Source organism: Sus scrofa, chromosome 8, assembly GCF_054392235.1.
Source record: "Sus scrofa isolate SSC_HxYL_T2T_F1_AM1 chromosome 8, Sscrofa_HxYL_maternal_Yorkshire_Landrace_v2.0, whole genome shotgun sequence".
Taxonomy (NCBI): Eukaryota; Metazoa; Chordata; class Mammalia; order Artiodactyla; family Suidae; genus Sus; species Sus scrofa.
Genome location: NC_139390.1, coordinates 112,959,776 through 112,970,650, shown reverse-complemented (window position 1 = coordinate 112,970,650; position 10,875 = coordinate 112,959,776).

Here is a 10,875-nt window from a genome sequence, read left to right as displayed (position 1 = left end):
CAATATAACCATGTTATTTCATAACGGAAATATTTAGTGATAAATAAAAGTGATTATATTAATAAAATTAAGCCTGTGGTCTACAAAGAAAGAAAGATACCTCATCAAAATCTTCATAAGCACATTCTCAGATACCTTCACTTAGGTGATGGTCTTTATGGGTGGATGAAGAATATTGCCATTGACAGCCATTGACAGAATTTGGAGAACTCTCCTATTTTTGTCCTGGAGGACTTTGTGCTCAACAACCTTATTTTCTCCATGCCCTGCTGTATTACTTTGCTAGGGATGCTGTAACAAAGTATCACAGACTAGCTGGCTTCAACAGAAATGTACTGTGTCAGAGGTTTGGAGCTAGAATTCCAACATGAAGCTGTTCACAGGGCTGGTTCCTTCTAAAGGCTCTGAGGGAAAATGTGTTCCAGTTCTCTCTACAAGCAGTCTGTGGTATTCCTTGGGTTCTGCTGCATCAGGTTCTCTGCCTTTATCTTCAGATGACATTCTGTATGTATGTATGTGTGTGTGTGTGTTGTGTCCAAAATTTCTTTCATCAGGGCAGGGCACTAGTCACATTGGATTAGGGACCACTTTACTGCATTATTACCTCATCTTAACTAATAACATCTGTATGACCCTATTTCCAAATAAGGTCGAATTCTTGGGTTCTGGAGGTTAGGACTGACATACACAACTTGGAGGAATGCAACTCTCAACAGAACTTATCAATAACAGTTAGTAAGCCACTGAATCAAATACGTGCAACTTTCCTCATCAATTCATATTTGTAGTTGATGCTCATTCATATATTCTGTATTTATGAGTTTCCCTGCCTATGAATATTTGTAACAAAGTCAATATTCTCAAGCACTGGCAGTAATTCACAAATTCCTAAGATATGCTGTTGTACATTACTTTTGATTTAACCCTAATATTCACTACAAGCTCACAAAGTTTGTTAGATAAATATGAGGAATGCACAGTCAGTGCAGTATGAGTAATTTTCATACTGTAAACAAGTGTCATTCTGCAGTTCATGTCTTCACATTTTTATCCTATTTAGTGGTGTTAAGGTGCTCGCTAACATTCTTAAGTGCAGGAAGGCTGTGCTGTGTTTTAGAGAGAAAATATGGGGTAGATAAGTTTCTTTCAGGCATAGGTTAATGCCATTGGCCATGAGTCCAACAGTAGGGGATCAACATATGTGAAATAAAATCTTTAAACACACAAAAACAATGTTACATATTGACTGGTTGATGCATATGTTATAACCAGAGGCTCACAGGGACATAACCCTGAATATCCCCTGGGATTAATGACCCAGTATCACTAATTCAGGATTCTGTTCATGGTGACTTTATAAAACATAACTACTAAGAATGAGAACCAACTGTTACATATAGAATAAATTTATGAAAATGTCTGAATAATGAATGATCCTAAAGTTGTAGAACTAAATAATAGTATGAAAGATGATGTTATTAACGGAGATGGGATTGACTACTGAAGAAGCTTGCTGAGTTAGGTAGGTCTCAGAATTTTGGCTTTGAAAATATAAAATATGATACTCTAAAATTCTGCTCTTTTTCAAAGGCCATGGTTATGTCAGGATGCTCCAGCTTTCACTATCTCCTTCTGGAGGTACACAGGCTCCTCACTGCCTCAGTATCAAGTCCTTTCCAACAGACCCTTTGGGAAATCTAACCGATCAGTGATTAGATTAAAATACAGTTAAAGTTCTTTTGTTGAGTAGCATACAGGTAAGCTAACCTAAATTCACCCTTTCCTCCCAAATCCAATAGAACATTTTCCTTTTGTTCATCAGGAGGCTGTATTTCCATCTTGAGTTCTTATTTGCAAGAACAAGAACTCTGGAATCAATTTGGATTTTTGCTTTTCCAATTCAAGTAAAATGTGATATTCTTTCACAAATTTTAATACTTTATTATACATCCAATAGAAATATAACCTAGTCAATAGGATACAAATATGGTATATAAAATGTAAATTTATGTTATTAAAATTACTGCTGATATTGAAAGGCAAGGGTCTGGTTGAGTAAAATTACAGATTAAATCTTGATTGATAACAGATAAGGAAGGAGCACTAAGTTCTGATCATTCTGGAAAGTACAAGTTCGGTCTGAAAAAGGAGATATAAAAGGAAAAGAGTCATCCATTAGTAAAAGGAGAACAGTGTGGCATCCTTTTAGAGAAGAAAATGTTTCAAGAAGGAACAAGTGACCCACTATGTTTATGCTGCTGAGACGTCAGCTGAGATATCTATTTGATGTGGTCACTGAGGACTTTGAAAATTGGAATCCAAAGTTCTAATTAAGCATCATATAGAACTTAATCCAGTGTAACAGAAAAGAAGCCCCCCCCAAAAAAATAAATGTAGAGATGGTGACAGGTTAATGGTTCATGTAACAAGATGAGTAGTTACCTAATTTTTCATTTTCACGTTATGTAAGAATAAAGTCATCTATTTAGAATGAGAAATGTAGAAAGGGTTTTGGAGAGGTGGGGAAAGTGGTGAAATTGTGTTAGAACTACTTGGCAATAGAAAGTGAGTTGACCAGAGAAATTCATCAGGTAATACCAAAGGACAACTTGACATGCAACTTTCTAAATAGAAAGAAACATACAATTAATGAAGTTTTGTGCTTTTCTCCAGCCACCTTCTCCACACCTTAATCCTGTGCTGAAGCGGACCAAAAAAAAAAAAAAAAAAAAAAAAAAAAAAGTGAGGACTGATTCGTTTTTGTTTTTCCACTAAAGAAGAGTTATTCCAGGAATTACAGAATCTCTATTAGGTAAAATGGGAAAGGCAGATAAAAAGCACACTAAAAATTGGATTGAAAAATTTTTTTTGAATTTGTGGAATCGGGGATTAAGAATGCTAGAATAAGTAGCTGGAAAGATAGAAAGTGCTATTAGCAGAGTCCTGAAATCAATATTGTGAAGGTGATGTGGTTATTGCTACTGACAAAGTTTTGGGCATCACTATAACAGGTGAAGGGATGGGTTAGAGGGAAAACAAAACCACTCAGAATTGAAACTTGGAACTCAAAGTCCAGGGTTTGGGGCTGAGTGTTTTTGTATTTGCTTATTTGTGGCATTTAGTTTAGATTTATATTATCAAATCTTTAGCACTGTGGTTTTTCAAGTAAGCTTATTTAAGGAAAAAAACGAGTGTAAATAGTTTATTATAATCAACATCCCTGGAGAGTTAATTTTTGAATTACCCCTTTAGTCAGTCATCATTTTTTTTCAATACAAGTACATTTTAGTTGACATGAGTTTCAGATAATTAATTTTGCTGAAAAATTCCCTGATTCATAATGGACATATGACTTGCTAATGTATGGGCACTTCTGAATTTCATAGTATTGCTAAGGTTCTCATTTCCTGTTTAAATGTCAAAGCTTGATTTTTTTTTTTTGTAAAGCTTAAAGCAGAATAATGTCTTTGAATCATGGTGAATAATTAATGTTTGTTACCCCACATGGGCAAGTGTTCTCTTGCCACACAATTAATCTTAAAGGCTTTATCCACCTTTGTCCCTTAGCATATGATCTACACTGTAACCAACCTTTGATGGCCCAGATGTGAAATGTTTACAGTTGATGCTCATCACACATGTCTACTAAGTTTCTTAAATTTTTGAGGCTATTCTTTCAAGCTGTAATTGTTGAGTGAATAAGTAGTTAATGAAGAAATGGAACTCTTGAAAGAATTAAAATATTTGGAAAAAATAAATTGTGTCCTGTTAATATTTTCTTTTAGCATTTCAAGTAGTTAAATTTTTATTTATTTATTTATTCATTTATTTGTATTTTCTAGGGCCACATCTGTGGCATGTGGAGGTTCTCAGGATAGGGGTCTTATAGAAGCTGTTGCTGCCAGTCTATACCACAGCTCACAGCAATGCCGGGTCCTTAACCCACTGAGCAAGGCCAGGGATCAAACCCACAACCTCGTGGTTCCTAGTCAGATTTGTTAACCACTGAGCCACAGTGGGAACTCCCAAGTAGTTAAATTTTTAAAGATTCAGTCTATCTACTATGCAAACTTTATTTTGAAATACGATTAAGATATTCTGCTTAGAATTTAACTTTAGTAGGTGGAACAATTGAATATGTGAGGAGCAGTGAGCAGAACAATTCAGAAGCAAGATGTATTTTTCTTTACATTATTTTGGTAATTACTCCTTTAAAATGCTAAACAAATGCTTGTTGAATTTAAAATGCTTCACTTAAAATGTTATGATTTAGAAATCAATAAAAGTTAAAAATTGACAATGAAATGTAACACCACAACTGGGAAATTTAATATCACTTTAAAACTTAAAATTATCCCTAGCAATCATTCCCACAACTAATTTTGAAGCTATATTTTGATAGAATTTGTTTAGAAAAACAGCACATCCCTTCGAAGTTATTAACTTAAATATGTGCCAGACAGCATAACAGGATTCAGAGGTACAGAATGTTACATAAAGCGTTGCTCTCAGGGAGCTTAAATATTTTAGATGCTTATGATTTCTCATCTATAAATCTGGGGTGGTAGTTTGGGGGACTTTTTAAGAGAAAATTTTTTTTTTCTTAGAACTCATGACAGTTGCTAGAATTTATTGCATGTATTACTTTTAGAATGAGACTCAGAAACACTCTAAGCGGTTTGTTCTCTCAGGAAAATGACGTCCTCATGTTAAGGACATATAATTTCTTAAAAGGTTTTGCAAGAAATCCAAGACAACAGTAAAGTTAATACAGTGCATAGATTCAGTGACAGCAAAACCTCATCAATAGAAGACTAGGATAGAACCTGGGGTGGGAGATGATGAAATTTTTAAATGATGTATTAAAAAGATCATTGATTGATCTCAGGATCCTGGAGATGAATGTTGGAAGTGAGCAGCAATAGATCCAATAACAGAGACTCTTTGGTGCTCAAGACACATGAGCAGTTTGTGTAACCAAGAGCAGGTTGAAAGAAATGCTGCCTGACCAGCTTTAGTCACCCTTTTCTAATCCCTGTCTCCTCACTCTGTATCTATTATATCACATGGCTTTACCCTCTAAGCTAAGTGGACTTATTTTCCCTTAGGGCAACTGTCTCTAGTGGGGCAATCACCGCTCCTTTAAAAGACCCTACATGGGCTGATGGGTCTAGGAGCTGTACCCTGTCTTGGGTCAAGACAGGGAACTCTGACAAACTTGGGGCTGAACTGAGTTAGTATATATATTTAGAGGTTTAAATAATCAAATATAGACCTTGGGTTTCTATGGAGCAATTGAAGAAATTCAAGAAGATTTTTACAGAGAGAAGGATGAAGCAGGAATGCAGAAAACTGCTGATGCGAATTCTGTGGCTTCTGTTCAGTTCCACCCCCCACCCCCCACCAGAGTTGGGCCATGTTTTATTGTTCAAGAACCTCTATCTGAAACAGTATTTTTTTCCTTCCATATTTAATAGAAGCCTACATAATAGTAAAATGAAGAGTCTAGAAAAGCTCACATACATATACATTCATAAATATTTGTTGAAACAGAATTCCTAGGATTTGAAGCAACTGGAAAACAAAAAAATCAAAGGTGTCACCTATCAAAAAATCTACTTTATATAATTAAATGGGGTTTTGAGGACATCATGGATCAATTTCAAGGAAAATATCATTTGGCCTATTATTAATTTCATCTGATCTTCAGAGAATATCACTTAATAGAACATAAATAAAAGGAAGCTCCAAGAAGATAGTCATGATGGATACTTCCATTATCTTAGTGGAACATCTGCCAGACTTCCTGGTAATAGTTCATAGAGGTTTAAAGGGAGTAAATTTCACCTCATAAAAGACTAAAAATAAATGGAATAGATTTTTTTAAGACCTTAATGTCAAAATTTCCCTCTGACACCAGATACTGCAGAAATGATAGGTACCACCTTCTCTATGAAGTGCTGCATTGTGGCAGTTGATCTGGACTTGCAATTTAAGTGCCTCTGATCACAAGAGAATGCAAGGTAACCTAATTCCCTAGCACTGGGGACCTTTATGTGTGTACAAAACATAAGGTTTAACTTACACTTTGGCCAAGAGTCTTACAAATGAGTTTATCTCAGTCTGTAATAAAATGAATGCTAGGGACTGAACTGTGTCCTCCAAAATTCTTATGTTCAAGTCTTACCCCCAGTGTGCTTTTATTTGGAGAAAGGAATTTCAAGGAGGTAATTGAGGTTAAATGAGGCCATAAGGGTATGGCAGGTCTCCTTGCAGTAAGAGGAAAGAACATTAAGGGGTCTCTCTCTCCCTGTACACACAGAGGAAAGGCCAGGTAAGGACAGACAGCAAGAAGCTGCTATCCGCAACCAGGAAGGGAAGCCTTACCAAACACCAACACTGATGGGACCTTAATCTTGGGCTTCTAGCCTCCAGAATCATGAGAAAACAAATTTATGTGTTTTTTTTGTTTGTTTGTTTGTTTTAATGGTTACACCCACAGCATATAGAATATGGAAGTTCCCAGGCCAGGGACTGACTCCAAGCCAATGCTGGATCCTTTAACCCACTGTGCTGGGCTGGGGATCAAACCCTCACAGCCACAGAGACGGGGGCCACTGCAGTTAGATTCTTAACCCACTGTGCCATGGTAGCAACTCCACAATATTTTTTTTAACACCATTCTATCTATGGTATTTTGTTATGGCATCTGAGGAGAATAATTCAATGTGCTTCCCCAATTATAATGTAAGCATACTATCCAAGGGAATGTTAGAAACACTAAGGAACAGGACATAGCTTCTTAGTGTTTCATCAGCATGAAACAAACTTTGAGAAGTGCTTAATTATTTGATGAAAATATTACTGTCTTGATTTCTGTGTTTACTATGTATCATGTATGCAAATTTCCTGGGCAAAAAAGTAAGTTTTACATGAAACATGACTATGTATATAGTTCAACTAAACCTCTGTTAGGTGAAAATTCAGTCAAATCAGGATTTTCCCATCCACATTTGTTTACTTTTTTTTTTTCCCCCAGAGGGGCTTCTATAGTGTCTTGGCATTTGATCAGGAGAAATTGGGTGTTTTGGGGGATTTCTGGTCACACTACCATCTGCTGAAGTGTCCACTGTCCTATCTAGGAGCACTCGGAAAGTTAAAGCCAATTTTAATGGAGATGCCTTTCTGCCAAAATTATAAATATTTCTTTTATTTATGCCCACTGGCTTTATTTAGCTAATGCCCACATCTGACTTGTACATATGGGGGAAATCAGTGGCTTGCTGCTGACAGATGAGGCTGTGGAAAACCTGACAGGATTACCCAGGCACTGCTGCACCAGGTCCCCTGTGCAGTCTTCTTTCACTGCTCCTGCACCATGACAGTAAGGCTTGTGTCTAATCAATGAAAATCATCTCCTGCTATGCTTTCATTGTTCTGTTTGCCCCAACTATACTGGGACAAGACCTCTCAAAGTTTAAGTGCACACATTACCCAGGAACACTGATAAAAGTTTAACGTATCTTGGATGGGGATCATTTTAGAGCCAAAACAACCTAGAGTCTGCTGAAGAACTACTTTCAAAAGAGCCCTATCTACACTGATCATTAATAAAAGCTCATAGAGCCAAAAATAAATAATATTCCACATCCTTGATTATATGAATTAATCATCAGTCATAATACCTTATTTTGATTTAAAATATTTAAATTTAATTGAGGAGTAAATATCATACTATATTGACAAATAGTTAAACTACATGCATACTCTATGATTTATCATCCATGCTCCTTGGTATTTACCTAGAATAGTTGCAAACTATGTCTATGTAAATATCAGTTTACAAGCATTTATAGCAGCTTTATTCCTAACTGACCAAAATTGGAAACCTTGGAAACAAGACTTCCCCTCAGTATATAAACAGATAAACTGTGGTGCATCCAAACAATGGGATATTATTCAGTGGTAAAAAGCAATGAGCTATCAAGCCATGAGAAGACATGGAGGAAACTTAAAGCATATAACTGAAATCAAGCCATCTGAAAAGGTTACTTACTATATGATATCAACTATATGACAATTCTGGAGAAAGCAAGACTCTACAATAATAAGAAGATAGTGGTTGTCAGGGGTGGGGTTGGAGAGATGAGTTGGCAGAGCACAAAAGATTTTTAGGGGAGTGAAAAATACTAAGATTCCTAATGAATGAGATCTGTCATAAAGAGAATGTACAAAATCAAGAGTTAACCAGAATGTAAACTATGCACTCTGGGCAATTATTTTTCAATGTACATCCTAACTTGGTTAAAAAAAAAAAAAAAAAAGTCAGAGATCCTGTCATGGCTCAGTTGTTGATGAGCCCAACTAGCATGCATGAGGATGTGGGTTCTATCCCTGGCCTGCTCAGTTGGTTAAGGATCCCTCATTGCCGTGAGCTGCTGTATAGGCTGGTGGCTTCAGCTCTGATTTGACCCCTAGCCTGGGAGCCTCCATACGCCTTGGTGTGGCCATAAAAAAAAAAAAAAAAAAAAAGGATCATTCTTGTTAGGTGATACTGATGTACTAATAATGGAGTTGGGGGGACTAATGCATGTGTGGAAGAAGGGTATATTGAAAATCTCTATGCCTTCAATTTTGTTATAAACCTAAAACTGCTCTAAAAACAACAAATTAGTGTAAAAAATAAATGTTGACATGATGCTTACTCTTGTTCTCTTTTTAATATCATTACTTTTTATGGTATTTTCTAATCCTTTACAATTTTGTATGACCATATAAGCCCATTATCAAGTCCTAGGATCATGCAATATAGGCAACAGAACATCTGGCGTGTTTTCTCTCCTTTCAACATGTCAATCTTTTTTTTTTCATGAACTTTGGAGTTCATTTGCATAGTGCAATTGCATTGCTTGAAATAAATTATCCAAATTAACACAGAGGGTAGCAATATTAACATATTAAATCAGTGGTCATAAATTTGATCAAATCTTTCAATTTGAAAGCTAAACCAGAGTAATAATTGTATAAAATAAGTTTCTTTCTCTTCCTCAAAATTAATCAGGACCTAGAACCGAAACTTTTTTGATATTCAAATTAGTAACACTCAAGATATGAAAACTAAAAGGAAGGCTCATGGTATTTTAAAACGCATAAATAGCATAATACATTGTTTTGTTACTGACCATTCTTAAAATTAGAGGCACAGCATGTAAACTGGCCATGTTTTAAGAGATCCATGAACAGAACACAAAATAAATTCCTGCTTGTTTTGACTGTGTAGGAATTTCAAACAAAACCCAAGGACTTCATTTATCAAGAGGAAATCTTTTATAGCGGCCAAAATTTTTTCTGTTATTTTAAAGATGAAATACTTTAAATACCAAAATTTCACTTTTAGTTATTTCGAGTCTTTACAAGGCCTTTGTCTACATAGGTTCTCTTACTTAAATGATACTTAAGGGTTTTAGGTAAGAAAAAATTCATATGGTATATAATTATGAAGCGTCTGTCAAATTATGACTATACCACGGGATCCTGCATTCTGAGACAATAAACGTGAATTTACACACAGTCCCCACATTGCCTCATTGTTTTTCTGAATATAAAAGCATCTGTCAGGAGAGTTCCAGTTTTGCATGTCAATAGCTTGGAAGTTGGTACTCCATCCTAACAGGCAAAAAGCTGGACAAACTCAAAAAGTGCAACTCTTGTAGGATCATTAACAGAGGCAAGAACACAGGGAAAACTACTACCATGATTGGAGAAACAAACATAGGAAGTCAAAAAAAAAAAAAAAAAAAAATCCAGGGGGCCATAGTCAATCCTTGCCATGCTCTAAGATTTACTTCCATGGGAAGTAAACAAGATTCCCATGGTTAATAACAGAAAACCCCCTGACTTCTGGCAGAGCAAGAGTAAAAGGAATCATTTTGGAACATACCGGAGCACTTTGTTCTCCTTAACAAAGCCTGCCCTCCGGAGAAACTAGCCACAGCCCAATACTGGGATATCATCAGAGCCTAACTGACCAGGGGGAGGGACATGTTCAATTTCAGCCCATTCCAGCCATCCATGCCACTGCAGGAGGGTGGAGAAACAACCTGAAAACTGAATTTCACAAGTGTTTCTCACAGACCAGAGGCACAGGCTCATTAAAGACTGAGACCTAACCCCATGACTATAGATCATGCCCCTTCCCCCACAATCATCACCCCTTTACTAAAGGTCTATTGGCAGCAGTTTCTTTTACCTGGTATAGCATGTCCAGCCATCAAGAAAACATGACGAGTAATTTCAAAAGGCAATAAAAATTTCAACAGACAAAGCAAGCATCAGAATCAGACATGGCAGGTAAATTGGGATTATCAGGCCAGGAATTTAAAATTATGCTTAACATACACTAGGATTAAAGGGTGTTAATGGATAAAATAGATGGTGTGCAACAACAGAGGGGCAATGGAAAAAGATAAATGAAATCCTAAGAATCAGAAAGAAATGTTACAAATAAAAAACAGTACAGCAATGAAGAGTGACTCTGATGAGTTAAACAGTACACTTGGACATGGCTGAAGAGAATCACTGAACTTGAAGCTTTATCAATAGAAACTTCCAAAAAGGAAAAGCAAAGAGAACTGCAATTAAAAAAAAATAAACAAACCCAGGCAGAATTTCTAAGGACTAAGGGACAAATAAGTTCCTGCATATGCATAACGGGAACACTAGAAGGAGAAGAAAAAGAAGTAGAACAAATATTTGAAATAATAATGACTATTTCCCCAATTTTAAGTAAGATACCAAACCACAGGAGAGGAGGATCAGAGAAAACCAAGCAGCATAAAGGCCAAAGAATTACCCCAGGCATATCATTTTCTCATT